The sequence below is a fragment of the Bactrocera tryoni genome, chromosome 3 (assembly GCF_016617805.1).
Source record: "Bactrocera tryoni isolate S06 chromosome 3, CSIRO_BtryS06_freeze2, whole genome shotgun sequence".
NCBI lineage: Eukaryota > Metazoa > Arthropoda > Insecta > Diptera > Tephritidae > Bactrocera > Bactrocera tryoni.
This window is the reverse complement of record NC_052501.1, coordinates 33,018,717-33,037,329: the sequence shown is the minus strand read 5'-3', so window position 1 is coordinate 33,037,329 and position 18,613 is coordinate 33,018,717. Positions and strand designations below refer to the sequence as shown.

Below are 18,613 nucleotides of genomic sequence, written 5' to 3'. Positions count from 1 at the left end.
TAGCAGAAATGAATAATTTTTTAAAAGTGTGCTGTCTGATTATGAAAAACTCTCCAGCAAAAGGCAAAGACTATTCAGAATGCATATGATCAATAAAATGAATCAATTTGAAGAAGAAGAGGAAATTTAATATTTAAGTACTTTCATATTGATCCTTGTAAAATTTTACCAAAGGAGGGATTTTGGATTAAAAATACATCGATTTTAAGTTTAAAAAAGTTATTTGTTTTTCACTTACCGTAGTGTTATAACTAATCTTTCCGCAGGAGTTATGTTTATGATTGTATTAAAGACAGCAAATATATTCGAATGTTGACCACTCCGCATCCTTGTGAAATTTCCGAAATTTTTCTCCGGAAGTTCTAGAAATCAAATTTGTAATAATATTTTCTGAATTGCGCTTCTGAATGCACCCACCATTCTCTTTACATTTCTTTTCTCTTCGTGCACAAACTCACTATTGAAAATAGGACTGCGGCACAATTTCATCGTCCGAATCCGACGACATCTTTGCAAAGAACTTTGATTCGTTTCGCTTCTTTTTTGGTTTTATTTCACAAAAGAAGTCTGGAGCGAAACAGATCAGGCGATCTTGCTGGCCAGTGCAAAATCCGCCAAAACGGAGATTAGGCGCCCGGAAATGCATCCTTCAGCATATCGGTTGTGGCACGTGCGGTGTGTGCCGTTTCACCGTCCTGTTGGAACCACATGTTTTCCAATCCGAATTCACTAAAGCTACGGCAAAAAGAACTCGTTGATCATTGCTCTGTAGCGCTCTGCCACTCACAGTAACCGTTTGGCCCAAGCGACGTCTTCGAAGAAAAAGGTCCGAGGACTCCTCCAGCGAAAACACCATCCCGCTAAGATGGAAATGGGTGCACTCATCACGCCATGATTATTTTTGATGAAAAATCATCTTCCTCTTGGTATTGATTAAGGATGACTTGAGCGTATATGTTAGACGCGATCGGCAGTCAGCAGCTAAGAGCTGATGCACCGTCTCTACTTTGTAGGAAAGCATCTTCAAATCTTGTACCCGTAATTCGCCGTAAGCACCGTCAACTGATACCCATTTGTGTGGTCTGGTCGATGTCGACGACGCTTCCATGACATCCTTGGCAGCAGCAGAGATTTATGCCACGCCTGGCAGCATCTCGTGTTGTGCGCCAGTCTTCTTCTGAGGCGAGCGGCTAAACGTCGCAGTGTTTCACCAGTAGCTATAATACCTTTCAAAAAATACAATATATTCCTTATAAGAACAAAAATTTTGATCGGTTGTATGGTAGCTAAATGTTATAGTGACTTGATATGAACGATTTATTCGGAGATTGCACCGTTGTCTTAGGGAACTATCTCATGGAAACTTCTCGTTAACCCTTTCACCCCCATTTTTCGAAATCAGGCGGGTTTTCTATCATTACGTCAGCAACAGTTTCTAGTATAACTAAAATATAAGATGTTTGGCATACTCTGAAAATTGATATCCTTACGGTTATCCTGGGATATATAATCCCAATAACATTTATAGGTGGGACGCATAAGTCCCAATAATACCAAAAGGAACAAAAAATGAAATATCAACTTTTAATAAAAAAATAATGGATTTCACTGTTTATTCATTTTTCCTTTTACAAATTTAAGTCACTTGTGAAAAGAAGCAAAACATTTAAAAACATAAAGGCTACAACCAGAACACGTATTTGGTCCCGGGCTTCATTTCGCGAAGCAAAATTTAAACGCACGCTTAATTTGCTGCCGTTCAACAAGTTATTTTATAATAGTTTAGTTTATTTATTTTCACCGTTTATTGCCAAATTGAAATTTCGATGTTGACGTTACCGGTTTATACCGCAAAATATTATGGACGATTTATCACCATGATGCGCATAATACTGATGAATTTATTGGCTGACAAGATGGATACCGCATCTTGATATAGTAAATAAGGCTTACCATGAGGAAAGTCAATAAGAACTTCAGCCGGTTTTCTATGGGCATTTATATACTTCGGTTCGAATGACGCCGGCGTCAAACTTTCGTCCAGCTACATTTACTGCCTCAATGGCTGGTCCTCACTGTTGCTCTAAAGAAATTAAGATGATCGCCTAAAATCCTTGACCGTCAATCGTCATCCTCAACTCGGATTCAGAAGAAGACTCATCACCTGATCGGTTTACATATTTTCAGCGTTTGCTACAGGAACTTCCGCATCTTCGTCATCGTCATCCGATGGTTCATAGCTAGACTCAGAGGCACCAAAATCATCGGCCATATCGTCGCTATCCTCTTGTCAAAAATAACTCGGGCAATTTCGTTCTCACCCAATTTTTTCCTTGTGAGACATCTAATGGTATAAACAAATATTGGGATAATATTATCCCAAAACAAATGCATTATTGGGATTATATGTCCCGAGAAATGTAGTTAAGCAAATATAAAAACTTACCTTTTCAAACCAATTTTGTTTCCAATTTCGAAGGAATTATCTTTATTCACACCTCCAAACCGTAAAAGCAAGCGGAATATTACGAATAAAAACTGAACCAGATAGACGTTTCACATTGAAATACAACGCGTGACTTTGATGAAATTTCGCCAAATGTCTGTGCAAAAGCCATTCGGTAACGGGAAATTGATGTCCAATAATAACGGAATGCGGTTACTGATCATCAAAGAAGACTTCAAGGCTTTATTGGGTACATTTCATAATGCGTAGTGGATCAAAAGTAAAAGCTATACACGTTTGAAGTTTGCTGGGAGCATATTGTCCCAGTAGGGGCGAAAAGGTTTTAAATGAAAAAGTTTTCCTGCAAGCACTTGATTCCGGTCATTTAGTTTGTATGGCAGCTACATATATGCTATAGAGATCCGATATTGGCAGTGCCGAAAATTAGCTCTTGTGGAGAAAAAGGGCGGTCAAATCAGCTAAAGTAATTTATTATAGTGGATAACCAAAACATTAGCTAAATATCTAATGTTGTGTATTTTTGTTGAATTTGCAATCTATGTATAAAATTAATAATTGTCTGCATGTCCTTCATAGAATCGTGTAAATTTTGCATTTGATTATGTATTGATAATCTTTAGCAAATTTTAGAAGAGTACAGAAAAAAATTAAAACTAAAAAAGTAAAAAAATTTCAAAATTATGAGCTGACGAAGTGGGGGTCTTTAAAATTTCCACGTGACCATACCCATGATTTCAACCCTCCTAGTTATCTGAAACCAAAAAAAGAAAAGGATTATTAATCTAGAATAATGTCGCAATGGCCGGAACTACGGAAAAGTGGGAACATTTTTTTTCACAAAATGGCGACTGCCTGAAAAAAAAAGTTTTTTTTGGATCACTTTTTCTGACTATTTCTGAATTTTTTAAAAATAATAAAATAAAAATTTGGGGATGGGGCTAGTTCCAAACCATAGACAAGCCTATAAAGAAGACTCTATAAAAATTTCAAGTAAATCGGTCCAGTAGAACCTGAGAAATCGTGGGTATCGTTCCGAAAAGTCAGTTTTGAGAAAACGCGTTTAAAGTTTCTGCGTAAAGTCTTTGTTCGATTAGTTCCGGCCGAACCAGTTTGGATGCCGGGTCAGAAAAATGCCTATATCTCCTGAAAATAATTTGAATTTTGAAAATCCTCTTTGTACACATATTCTTGAATAGTTAAACTTTTGAAAATATAAAAAAATTTCGATTTTTTAAATTTCTAGACCAGAATACCCCATTACATTCGTTAGCCCACAGATGCTACTATTCCTGCAAATCTGAGTCTGCTGAACTGACAGTTATTGACAAAGAAATTTTTTTTACATTTAAGGCTTTATTTTTACTTCTAACTTTTTATATAAGAAGTTTTGGGTCATAATTGGAGTAATTTTTGGTACAATTTAACTAGTGCAAGACTAGCAGTTATCTGACTCAGACATAATGTGGTTTGTCACTTGGTCATTTCCCTACAGGGAAATGCTTCCTCTGTATGTCTATAAGAAAGTTTTTTGTTTGTAGGTGTTACTTGAAATATTCACTCTTGTTTTATTTTGTAACGGGCTGTTTTTGACATGTCGTCCCAAGAGACCTGTGGGCCGTCAATTCCATGCAATGTTGCATAAACTTATTTCCTTGTACGAATAATGGCTGTCAATTCCGCTTTCAATTTTACCTTTTCCTTCATGATTTATTTTATGAGTCCCACATTCTTCTATACATACTAACATATTAACGTTCATAACCATCGCAAGCCGCACAAGCTATCTTGCGCACCTTCTGTATTCACCTATCCCCTGTTGCGGTTGGAACTGTGTATTGTGTTCGAACTCATTGTTTGCAGTGCGCAACTCGTAACTTGTTTACTATTTTTCTATTTCCTACCCAGTTCGGTTGTTTTGTGCCTAGACAAATTTCAATTTTATATGTATGTAGTACCTCTAAATTTATTTCAGCTCCTGCAGTTTGCACCAAAGTGGAAGCATTCATCCTTTGGTAAATAAATCGTAATTTTTGCGTAAAAAAGTTTATTTTGATCGATCAGTTTGCATATTATATAACTATGGTGTTGAAAAATCTTTATAAATTTTTTTTCGTATTAAGCAACCTTAATTGAAAAATCTTTATAAAAGTTTTATTCCTATTCAGTAACCTTAATTCGACTTGAGTGTTGTCTATGCCAAACATTATGGCTAGACCGTTGGATGCTATAAGAGATGCAGGTTATTATAGCCTCGATACAGCCGAAGTTAACGCTTTTTTGTTTATTTTTGAAATTGTATTAGAGAGAAGAACTGTAGCACTTTGACCTGACAAATGACAAATTTGAAGTGCAGATCAGATAAAGGGAACCTGCCATAAGGAAGGGTTGCTTTGAAGCTGATCTGAAAAAGTGATAATTTATTGGCGAAGTCTTAATTTCTAATTGCATTTAGTTTTCAACTGAAAAACGAACTTTTCATCAAAAGTGTGGTATTTGGCAAAAGATCCTATTTAGAAAATTATTTTTAATATTTACTACATATATTGTACGAAAACTAAAAACCAACATCTGTCATACAAAAATAAATTTAGTTACTATCCAAATGATTCAAAAATCAATTTGTAACCAGTAGCATTTAAATATAACTATGTAAAAATATATGACCTAAAAAGATAAGTATTTTCATTTAAATTTCTACTTGTCATACGAGTATACGTTTGTAGACACACACTTGTCCATATGTAGACATATGCTAACATTGTTCCCATAATTACACTTGCCAGAGAGTTTTCTACTTAACTGCATTATTCCGTAAGAATTTTAAAATAAATAATTTAGTACATTTCGAGTACTTTCCGCAAAAGTACCGCATCTTAATTCGGAACATCGCTCCATTGGACCTTTTCAAAGTCTGATGCTTCGCTACGGCGGATTAATTCTCCACTAACGGTGGATTCAGCTTTTCAACGATAGAAAGCCTAAACAAAATATTGTCGGCAACCATCATATTTTACTAAATGGCATTTTATACTCTCATCTCTCGACGCGAAATCAAAAAGTTTGCAAAGCGCACACTCAACATAGCATTGATGAGACAATTGTGTTGGAGATGGTGAAAATGTCGACTGCGGACCCATCGGGTGGCAAGCTTATAAGCCGCCGCTTCAGTTCTGTTTCGGTTTCTCGAAGGATACGTTGTTCATAGTTAGCAGGATACGGTTAATCATTTCGGATGTTTTTGCCGTGAATTGCACCAGTGTATGCATTTTGTTTGTATATGTATATTGTGTGAAACGTGTGGCAGTGCATGTGAATATCGCTGAGCATCAAATGAGTAGGCACGAGCTTGTCGAGCCAGAATTTTCCGGTCGAAAGGTATTTGTATACATATGCGAGTGTCCAAGTGTTAAAATATTTTATGTGTGCGGTTGGTTCGCTTTATTCGAGTTGTCGTCGTTGTTAAAGCGAAGTGGTTTTAGTTGCCGAGAGCGCTGTGTGCTGTTTTCGTTGCACGAACACAGTTCAAGTTCAAAGCTAAAAGTGCTTCGCATAATATGATTATCTCTGAAAGTGTCCAGTCACACTCACTCAGCTTCCACTTCAACGGCCATCGTGACCAGCCACTGGTGTTCGTGGGCTAGTGACGTTCGCATCCGATGCACTTCCCGTGTTTGCTCGACAAAATTTTCCCAAATTAACATATCAATTAGCTCCGTACACATACTGTACTCCAAATACATGTACATATGTCAGCGGATATAACGGAACGTCAGGGCTTGTAGGCGCACGGTGCAAAAAGTTAACAATACCACTGATGTGTTCCCTTCGCATTGCAACGGCACATTTACGCAATGCGATACACTCTTTCCAAAAGTTAGCTTGATGTTGGGGTTTTTAATGAATTGTGTCCGTCGTCAATAGAACTTATCTGTGGAGATGCCCTACAAAATACTGCGTACTGTTTGTCTCACCCCCATACATGACAAGCTCCACGGAAAGTAAAATCCTTGCATCAGCGTTCGGTTGGGACGTTGAAAAACAATTAATTTACAGTTGAAAAAAAAAAATCAAAAATTCGTGATCATACTCTAAGAAAAGTTTAAGTTAATAATATAATTATTTTTTTAATTTAATACACCTGCTCACTTATTGCAGCTTAAGGTCGTCAGTACTGAGAAACACGTGAATGCATGTACTCTAGATATTCAGTTAAAATATCAGTGAAGTGTGTGGCGCGAAGTTTTTGAAAGATTTGTGGCAATCACGTGTCAAACATAAATATTTTAATAGGAAAAAAGGTAACTGTTTCACAGATAACATATTCTCATATTATGTGTATAAATCTCTACTAAGACCTAAAAGACCTAGGTTTTTCACTTAACGACTAATCGGTTCAAATATACATTTTTTACCTAATGCTAAACTGCCACGTTCCTCATTTTCAGTTGCTGTTTTTTGTTTGTGGTTCGAAACATTAGCATATATTAGTTATTTAGTAAGGTATTAAACACATCTTGAGGTGAAGTGCGAACATTTTATATGAAAAAATCGAAAAAAGCAGGTTTAAAGACATATTATTGTTATGATTTCAGGTCAGACTTGGGTGAATTTAAATGAAATAAAACTTTGTTTGCAGCGTGTGCAACACAAGTAGTGAATCCTGGTTCCCAAAACTCTTAACAACAGAGCTCAAAGAAAGCGTAGAAATAAGGAAGCCTGCCATTATGAATTTTATGTATGTATGATTGTGGTTTGGAAATTCAATTAAGATGTCTAAATTTATCTTCATAAAATTTATAACTATTAGTAACACATACATATTAGGTTGTCAAAAAAGTCTTGCGGTATTTTCGCTAGTTGGCGCTGAAAGCGCGTAGTTCTAGTTTTATTCGTCGCATCGGGTCATGCTATACCTTTTTGGAAAGCTCATTTCACGCGCTAACATGTGTTTAATTGATTGTCGTTTCTTTTAAGTCGTTCGTGAGTTATAGCGTCGCAAACATGAAGCAAAATAAAGTGAAAATACGGCATATTTTACAGTACTGCTACGATAAAGGCAAAATTGCATCACAAGCCGCCAATAAAATTTGTGCAGCTTATGGACCCGATACAGTTTCCATTTCCACCGCACAACGATGGTTTCAACGTTTTCGTTCTGGTGTAGAGGTGGTCGAAGATGCGCCACGCTCCGGAAGGCCTAACGTCGAAAATTGCGATAAAATCGCTGAATTGGTCGAAAGAGACCGGCATAGTAGCAGCCGTAGCATCGGTCAAGAGCTGGGCATGAGTCATCAAAAATTCATTTCAATTTCAATCAAAAAAAAATATTCAATAAAAATACCGCAAGACTTTTTTGACAACCCATTATTTAAAACAATGGGATATTTTTACCTAAAATTATTCAACACAGTCAACGAGAGATTGAGGTACATAAAACCGCAATATTAAAATCAGTTAAGAATGAGCTATTAGTTACCGTGATGCTAAGAATCACTAAAATATTAATACATCAAAATAATATTTGCTATTGGCTTGAGTACTTAATCGGACAACTATCAGACTTCACACTTTTTGAATCAAATGCCCGTTACAACTAACAAATTCCTGTCTAGTCCTTAAGTGTTGGAGTCTATGAAACAATAATGGGTCCAGCCGAATTACGAGTTCAACTTTTCCATCAAAATTTTGCCATTTTAAAATTTGTTTATTTATCAGTTAGCAACTTAGATTAACATTAATCATTGTTCTAGATGTAAACTTACGCTTAGAAACTTAGTTGGAGCTCCTGTGCTTTTATAAGATTTTACTGAAATTTGACGTTACTTTACTTTTCTCGAATATTTTAGAAAATGTTGAACGTTGCTCAACAAAGCACAGAGTTAATGAGTTTGACTAAGGATTAACTAACATCCCTATTGCGGAAGGCAACAAAACCCAGTCTACTTGAAAACACAGCTAACAACCCTGAGTTTTCACTTTGGGAAGCACTGTTGTAACAGCGGTATTTAGCAGAATTGCTCAATTTTTTGAAAGACTCCTGAAATAAAACAAAAACAAATGGAAAAAATGACGTTCATTAGGATTTAAAATAGTTACATATGTATGTATGTATAGCAGAATTCAATTAAGCTGTACGCTCGTCGTGATATTATTAAATTTCTGTGTGTTATTTTAAAGAATATTAAATTTTATTTGTATTTCTTAAAATATATTTCACAACAAAGAAGTGTAAAAGTATTATTATTATTATTTATTAGACACATTATAAAATAGTATTATATTTAACATAGTATGGCGTACTAGCTGCGGCGGCCTTTGACCTAATAATGTAAATTGGCATATTTATCAACTAGAATGGTTTTTTTTACTTTTTTTTTTTTAATTTTTTTTTGTCGATTGTTGTTTTGTTTTGGGCTCATACGCAGAGATCCATGACCTGTGACGATCTTATAAACGTCTTTTGAAGCACCGCGATCGTATTTTTTCAGCATTTCTTTACACCAATCCACACGAGCTTTTTTTTGAGCGATTGTCAAATTGTGCGGGATCCAACGAGAACAAACCTTTTTTAAGGCCAGGTGTTCATGCAATATCGAATGTATGCTGGGGGGAGAAATGCATAGACATGCCTCTATCTGAAGGTATGTTACATGACGGTCTTGCATTATCAGTTCACGTACGGCATCGATGTTTTCTGACACAATAGCTGTTTTTGGGCGACCTTCACGGAATTCGTCTTTGAGCGAGCGTCGGCCACGATTGAATTCGTTGTACCAGTTTTCCACAGTGCTATAGGATGGTGCCTCATAGCCATACAAAGATTTTAGTTCATCAATGCACTCATGTCGTGATAATCCACGTCGAAAGTTGTGAAAAATGATCGCACGAAAATGTTCACGAGTTAATTCCATTTTTTGGCCGAGATGAATTTTTTAATTCCCTGTAAATAAAACAATTCACGATTAAATGACAAAACGTTCTGAGTGATGTTATGCTAAAAAATGTCAAACTTACCAATGGAAATGTCAGATTGCACCTGGCAACACTTAGTGTTGCCCTAGGCCAGAATATATATAGCAGCCCTCGTATAAGTAAGTTTAATATATTGGTTGACTAATCTAAGTTGTTCTATGAATAAGTAAATTTGATTAATATTTTTTGAGTTAACATGATTTAAACAATCTGTAGTGTTGATTTGATTAAAGTAAATTGCTCTGATTCTCGCGAAGTTGGGACAGCGATCTAAGGTATGTTCGGTTGTTAGAGTATTGCCGCAGTCGCATCTTTGCGGTGTTTTGTTGGTAATCAAATGTTCGTGTGTAAGCTTCGTGTGTCCAATTCGTAGGTGTATATGAATTGACCATTTTGGTTTTGACGTGTTTGTAGGGTATATGGCGCCTAGGCCGTTTACATTGAATTTGGTATATCGGTGATGGAAATTATTCCAATTAGCTGCCTTTTTTGTTGTATATATTGGGATATATAGTGTTGGAGATCCTTTTCGGACGATGGTGTGAAATAGATGGAAGGAGACTGAGCTATTAAGTTGTCTGTTTTATCTGCAAGTTCGTTCCCCGTAATTCCTTGATGACTTGGTACCCAAAAGAGAACAATTTTTTTTGCAACAATTATACTCCGAATTTGAACAATTAAGTTGTTATGACAGTTTAGATTTTTTACGACAGAAATTGTTGATAGACTGTCAGAACATATTACGTATTTTCCTGTGTTATTTCATGCAAATGTGCATGCCTTTAGAATGGCAAAGGCCTCGGCGGTGAATATGAAATAATAGTTGCGATATTCGATTTTGTTGCATCGGTAAGTAACCAGTTGTATGGGTTTAGTTGTTAACTTTCTTCCAAAAATAGTTTGCGGAATAGATTATTTTGAGTGTGTTTTTTCATATGCAGACGAAGATTCAAGTTTATAGACGTGTCTTGTAGTCGCCATGGCGGAAAACCGGGTTTTCTTCTTGTTAATGTAGGTAGCTTTAGGTGAAGTTGTTTATGCAGTGATGCATAGCGACGAATGGTGGATAGCACTTTATAAGTGAGCTTCGATTTGATTGCATTTGTGAAACATTTATTTAATTGTAGGTTCGGAGTGGTGTTGAGTTTTGGTATTAATTTTGCAGTTGTTTCAAACCATCTATCCTCTATTGATGGTAATCCCGCTTCTGCGTGTATACATCTTGATATGGAGCTTGAATTTTTTATACCCTGAACAGGGTATATTAAGTTTGTCACGAAGTTTGTAACACCCAGAAGGAATCGTCGGAGACCCTATAAAGTATATACATATATAAATGATCAGTATGTTGAGCTGAGTCGATTTAGCCATATCTGTCTGTCTGTCCGTCCGTCTGTATATATACGAACTAGTCCCTCAGGTTTTAAGATATCGTTTTGAAATTTTGCAAACGTCATTTTCTCTTCAAGAAGCTGCTCATTTGTCGGAACGGCCGATATCGGACCACTATAACATATAGCTGCCATACAAACTGAACGATCGGAATCAAGTTCTTGTATGGATAACTTTCACATTTGATAAGATATATTCACGAAATTTGATATATATTATTTTCTAAAGCAACAATGTAATCTCCGAAGAAATTGATCAGATCGGTTAACTATAGCATATAGCTTCCATACAAACTGAACACATAGTTACTAACAGAAATGCACCTGTGAAGGGTATATTAGCTTCGGTGCAACCGAAGTTTGTCGAATGTGATAATGAATAGGATCACTGATAGAGGGGAACCTTGTGGGATGCTGTTAAAAAGTGGGAATGGTTTTGACAGAGTGTTGTTAACTCTGTTGTCGAACAATAAATGTAGATGCATATTAGGGGTTAAGTAGACTTTATTGTTGAAATGTTACAATTTGGAAATTTAGAAAATTCCAAGGATTATAGTTTTAATATGCAAAACATCCTAAGTATGTGCTTAGATGGAATGCATGTGCAATATTTGCAAATCTTTTCGTTTTAGGGCACGTAGTTTTACTAGCAATAATTCTACAGAAAGTTATATCATTTGCAGTTATTCATACATATATGTTACTTGTGTACAATTCTAATGATCCATTTTAAAATAAGTGTACATAGAATTATGAATATCACATGAACTATTGAAATATACACACTGCCTCGACATTACGTCTCTTTCCTTCATCCCCTTCTGGCAATGGAAGTGAAAGTGGAAGTTGTTTGACTTCGCGGTAAATAGCGTTTATTCAGTACACAATATTCTGAGCTATTACATCTTCGCCACTTGTGATATATATGTATATACATATGTACAAACCCTTTTATTCCGCGCTTTTTATTTTATAAATTCAAGAGTATACTTGCATAGAAATTTGATTTTTCGAAATTCTAATTATTTCCGAAGTTATAACAGTTCTAATGTTGTGGCAACTGGACCGGTTTAGCGGACGTACTATTCTATCAGCTACGCTGCCTGAAATTTTACGGTAAACTACTTTTTTCGATGAAGTTGCCATAATATCTCAAGTTTTAATCGGCCGATTTATTCGCAAAAAGTAAGGTTAATTGAAATTTGAATAATATTTAAAAGGTAAAAAAGCAGATATTTATTTTTAACTAGCCCCGATCTTATGCATTTTTTTCACTTTTGCAGCTTCTTAATATAGCGACATTCGTATTAATCACGAATTCATCATTGTTTTCAGAGGACCACAAGGATTGAAATCATTGCGACAAGAACACGGCGTTATTTCCCCATCAAGGACGTATAACTCAAATGTTTTTTTTTTCAATTTTCTGTACTTATATTTGCATAAATAAACAAATGAAAAACATTTATAATAAAAATATCAAATGCTTTTTTTAACAATTGCCGAAAAACTTTCGAAATTCGGACATCTATGTAGATTAGAATACCCCTTTTAACTAAACATCATTTTATAGTTTTAAAATGTGAGGAATTTTGTATGGCAATCACTTGATCCGGCTCCCTAGGATTGCCAATGGTACGAACAGAACATGTGCGTTTTTAGAAATACGCTAATTTTTGCAATTAAAGGAACTAATATGTTTGTATACTGCCTTATTAAGGTTAACTGTGTTTTGGAAGTATTATCTTTTGGTCATATACATACATTTGTACATACATATATATGTATGTATGTATACAACTCCATACCTATGTAACTAAGAGAGTGAGCGATTTAAAGGGGGCTGAAACACGGAAAATTCTTATATGCATATGACAGACAGACGAACTCGGCTCGTATTTTATAGGGTATCCAGCAATTCTCTTTGGTAAACTTAATATACCCTGTTCAGGCTACAAATAGACGATGTTTTCATTCGAGTAATAGATATCAAATGGAACAAACAACAGCAATAACTTCCTTTCTCTTAGGTGTTTCAACAGCAACTGTTCTGTTATTGTTTTATATTCGTATATGTAAGTATTGGAATGCGGCAAAATTCTAGGTTATTTTTAAATTGTTGACTTTCATACCATGGGAAAACTTAAATCAATAGACCAATACTTTAAATTAGAATAAAAAGCACTGCCTTCTGTGTGGGATAAATGTTATAGTTGTCTATCTTTTACTGCCAGTATTAAATATATATTAGAGGACAATTCCGCAAAATTATGTGCTCTTGAGCTAAATTAAGCCTAAAACTCGCTAGCTCGAAATCGATTTTAGATCCATAGCTCCTTAAGCATTTTATGAAAAACTATCCAACATTTGTGTAATGAAAGTCGCTTTGTTCTTCTATTTTACTGTGGTTAGTGTGGAAGATACTTCAATCAAATTTTTAGTATTGTGCATTTTGAAGTCAATAGATTAAATCGATCTCCTTTCTTTCATTGCATGTACATATAAGTATCAAAAAAGTCTTGCGGTATTTTCGCTAGTTGGCGCTGAAAGCGCGTAGTTCTAGTTTTATTCGTTGCATCGGGTCATGCTATACCTTTTTGGAAAGCTCATTTCACGCGCTAACACGTGTTTGATTGATTGTCATTTCTTTTAAGTTGTTCGTGAGTTATAGCGTCGCAAACATGGAGCAAAATAAAGAGAAAATACGGCATATTTTACAGTACTACTACGATAAAGGCAAAAATGCATCTCAAGCCGCCAATAAAATTTGTGCAGTTTACGGACCCGATACAGTTTCCATTTCCGCCGCACAACGTTGGTTTCAACGTTTTCGCTCTGGTGTAGAGGTGGTCGAAGATGCCCCACGCTGCGGAAGGCCTGTCGTCGAAAATTGCGATAAAATCGCTGAATTGGTCGAAAGAGACCGGCATAGTAGCAGCCGTAGCATCGGTCCAGAGCTGGGCATGAGTCATCAAAAATTCATTTCAATTTCAATAAAAAAAAAATTCAAATAAAATACCGCAAGACTTTTTTGACAACCCATTATATCGCTTAGTATGCAGTCCTAGCCCTTTTAACGTACATATGTATGTAGTTGTGCGAAACGGGTAATCCCCATGAATGTTAACCGTCCAAATTTTCACCCTGAAACAAATTTTGCAAACATGTGCAGCAATTTTTATAATTTAGGAATAGTTTTTACTCTTTTAAATATAATGCTCGGCTGTGTTCAACCTAAGCTCTTCGTCACATGCTGTAGGTATATGTATGTATATATCAGGAGTGTAATATGATTGAATACTAAGTAGTACGTTTTTAAAGTAACATCAATGCACATGAAATGCCGTCGAATAAAACTACCAGTCCAGTCCCTGCCTAAGTCAAAACCGCATTTGTATAATCTTAATGGTATCCAATGATGAGTGTATGGATCGTAAAATAAGGTCAGATAAAAATTTCCACTAGGGTTCACATTGTATGTACGAATGATTGAGGCTACAAAACCGCTAATGTTCATTGCCAATCCACAGAAACTTTTTGTCGACTCTTTGGTGACATAAACACAAAACTACTATATGTACATACATATGTACGTAGTCAAGTGGTGGATATAAGAGTTTTGACGTTGTGTGTGCATAAAGTTCACACATCGAAATACAAGTACATATGCATATAAGTTTGCAAGATAACTACATAAGCGCTTAAGGATAAAAATAGCAACCAATACTCTAACAAAATAACTCGTAAAATGGCAGTGGATTTCACGAGAAATTGTGTCATGATATTTTACAAGGAATCGGCACAACAGCTCATTAAGTGGTAATTAACTAGTTCGGGTGTCTGTGTTCATAGCAAATAAAACGTTAGGACCTAGCCACTTTAAGCGGTTATACGAGAATACAATTAGAATTTTCAAAAATCGGTTTTTTATACACACAAAAAATTTATATTGTCCCGGTGAATATTTTCGAAGTTACACGCAAATTTGAAAAGACATCTCAGAGTGTTTGGAAATACAAGACCAAACTTTAAACGCGTTTTTTTTTTTCAAAATGATGTTTTCAGAGCCAGTGACCAACATTACTCGAAAACGGCTAAACCGAAATATCTCAAATTTCAACACGAGCTTCTTAAATACGATTCTTAGTAATTAAACGAAGATTTTTTCTCACCGATAAATATCTTTTTTTATAAACAATTGAAGGTCGAAATTTTGGTAAAAAAAATCGATTTTTTGTTTTGAGAAACCGCCTTTTCGATCAAAAAATTTTATTTTGCTTATTCTTTCGATTTTCTGTACTAGATTTAACGTTACTTAAACCGATTTTTTTGGTTTTTTATTTTCAGAGGATCCAGTTCAGAGATATAGTGGTCACCGCAAAACGTCTTTTTTGAGAGGAGCTCAAAGTTCCTTTTTAAATAAATTTTTTAGTAATCATAAGTCTTATCATAGTTTGTGTAAAAATTTTTTAATCAATAAATTAATAATAACAATAATAATCAATTTTCTCAGAAAAAAATCGGGGAAAATCGCATTTTGAGCGTTATAACTCCTTAAATTTTTGTCTATTTCAAGGCTTCACACATTGTTAATGTGCATATGGAATATAAGTCGTTAAAAAGGTGCTACACTTCGAAGACGGTCGTATAAGTACTTAGCAAAGTAGAAGTAGAGTAGTTAGAACTGCAAAGTAAGGGATTTTCGGTCGAAATGATAAGGTGTTTTTGTCTTGTCAGCGGATTTTATCAAAATGGAATAAGGACAATATCGATGGTTATACTCTGGTTTTTGAAACTTCTTATTGACAAACTGCCGATTGAAGGCGCAAGATACTAGTTGAGATAGTAGGAACCTTGAAAGGACGTGCCGTCACCAAGGCTATCAGGCTATGAACTCCTGCTTCATCAACCGCATCCAGCAAAGTTTCCCATGTTCAAAAAGCCACTTACATTTCAGCCGGGTGAACGAAACGCGAAGATTATTACAGGCACTTGTTTTGCAGACGGGTTCAAGCAGATGGAGTATTGCAGCGTCAAGTGAGAAGAGAAAAAATTTGCAAAGTAATGTGATAAGTTATTAATTTCGTATGATAGAACGTAACAATATCTGTAGCTTGTAGAACTAAAGATCTACAAGTATATACTTATATAGAAATAATGACAAAGTACAACTATATAAATGATTTACAACATTGTTATACATATAAACAAGTAAGGATGAGCTAAGATCGGGTGCAATCGAACATTTTATACTCTTGCAACTTGCAAGAATCAAAGCCAGGGAAATACTTTAAGGTGTAAAACCAATCAAATGGAGTAAAGTCACCCGGATGTTCGAAAATCCTGATATTAGTTATATAGGGTCTAGGGCAAGTTTTCGCTCAAATTAATCTATTTTTGGCACAAAGATACACTGTTATGAGTAAAACACGCTCTCTTATTTTCATTGGGATATACATAAGTATGCGGTACAGAATCACCCGGAAATTCGAAAATATTTATATTAAGTATATGGTGGCTAATGGAGGTATTGTTCCGATTCAACCTATCTTTGACATACAGACATACCATTATAAGAGAAGAATTATCACTTTATTTCAGTCATATATATCGCACATTTACCGAAATTTTCGTTAAAAAGTCAACTATAGGTACCGGGGTCACACCCACTTTTTCATAAATTTTTGCCTTGCTACTGGGATTCACCATACCAAATTACAGCTTTATATCTTAATTTAGTGGTAAGTTATTGCACTTTATATATTTCCGGTTAATGGCGATTTGTGGGAGTGGTCCGATTACGGTCATCAACGAACTCGAATTTTTTTTCTACTAAGAAACACACATACCAAGTTTCATCGAGATATCTAAATTCTTTCTCTAGTTACAGCTTGCACAGACGGACAAAGGGACAGCCAGAAAGTCAACCGGATATCTATCTCGATTAGTTTTAGGTGCGACGTACAACCGTTATGTGAACAAAACTATAATACTCTGTACCAACTGGTTGCAAGGGTATAATAAAGCTTCTACCGCTTAAGTAAATACTTGGAGGCTTCAGAAAAAGAAATCGGTTACAGAATGCGTTGAAATGATAAATGAGGAGCATAAAATACAGTATCTTAATATATAATTGCTAAATCACATAAAATCCCTACAATAAGCGGTTGAGATCAAAATCTTAGTCACATGCTTGACAGATGCTTTACAAAATACCGCATTGTTTTTAAGATTTACGCAAGAGTACTGATTTATTAAGGGATCGTCATAGTGTGAAATTTTCGAAAAATCGGTTTTGTTGTTGTTTTATCGGATAGCATAAAAAAACATTCCCTCAAACATGCGAAATTCAAATTATTACGGCCGCTACAGCGTTTCCTGTAGAAAGGGAACACAATGAGGAACATAGCAGTTTCCACTCTCAAAGCAAGAGTTTTAAGGATAACGAGTTCCAATTTAGAGAGAAAATTTTTAACGAACGAAATGTTCTTATCTTTTTCTGCGAAAAACTGTCGAAAAAAGTGCCAAATTCGATACTTTTTGTTCAAACCGCCGCCATTTTGTCAAATTTCAAAAAAAAATTCCAAAGGGCGATAGCGACATTCCTACAGATTTATAATCGTTTTGAAGTTTTTGGTTCAGATCAAAATTGCGGCCGCAATCGTAGACATCGTACAGGACCTTTCTTTTTACGTGTCATTTCAACAATTTATTTAACTATTATACACCCAATAAATAAAACTAAAAAAAAAAATAATTTTGTTAAATTCAACATTAAAAAAAATTGCGAAAATCAGTGATTTTTCGGATTGTCACACTGAGATCATAAGAGATGGTTCCTTTGCCATGGTGGAGAAATTGGACTCATTGTAAGTTTGTTACAAGTCTTTAATATGGCGTTTAATACTGTATTAATATAACTCGAAAACTATGGCATCAGCATGTACTCGTATTATTTAATGCTTTTTAGTTCACTTTCCACTTGCAATTGGCGTATATTCCTTTTAAATATTTTAATCGGAATTTGGGAGATTGGTGAAATTCACACATCTAACTTTGGAGTAAAAGCTTAACCAAAACTTGTCCATGCAACGCGTGCTTAACATCCGCATCTGCCAGAGTTTGAAGGGAGAAAGGCAAATACTTAGCTCGCCATTACAGTAAAATAAAAGCAAAGGACACGTTTCGTTGCGTACACTCTATTTAAAGATTTATTTCGGTCCGCCATACGGATGTCTTAAAAGTTTTCAAGTTTATTCACTTGTGAACAAGTTTCTTTAAATTTATGGACACTGTGCGAAAGAAATCGTGATCTCATCCCACTTTCTTCTTTGAAAATACGTATTTATTATTGTCTAAGAAAATAAAACTTTAATAGAGATAGTTTTTATAGTTACGGATATATATACATACATATAACTAAGTTTGCTAGTAAATAACTCCGGTCATTACACCAGCTAAAGTTTTATGGTAAGAAAGTATACAGTAACATTCTTATAAACCAGTTTTAGAATTTAACAAAAATATTGCTCCATAAAGAGGTGGATCAACTTTGCTATGTTTATCATTGTCAATGAATTCAGACCTAAAATTGTGTGTACCCTGATTAAATTCTGGCACATATTTTTAATTAATATTTGTAAAATACTTGTTAATACGTGTTAAATCAAAACCTTGTAAAGGAGACCGTATAAAATCTCAGGGCGTTCATGCTGCACAACTCTGGAGATGTGCTAACGCTAATAAAAAAGGGTCATTCAACAATTCCAAAACGAAATACTAC

At 35.2% G+C, this 18,613-nt stretch overlaps 2 protein-coding genes across 4 annotated transcripts in view; both read left to right on the top strand.

Moving 5' to 3' along the window:
- Positions 1-18,613, top strand: part of LOC120771970 (putative sodium-coupled neutral amino acid transporter 11) — a 550,765-nt gene that overhangs the window by 17,195 nt on the left and 514,957 nt on the right. The window lies entirely within an intron of this gene.
- The window catches only part of LOC120771964 (serine-rich adhesin for platelets), a 59,912-nt gene continuing 46,951 nt past the window's right edge, over positions 5,653-18,613 (top strand). Inside the window, exon 1 of the mRNA XM_040100299.1 lies at positions 5,653-5,842. The gene's annotated coding sequence lies outside the window, so the exon portion shown is untranslated. The remainder of the gene's footprint in view (positions 5,843-18,613) is intronic.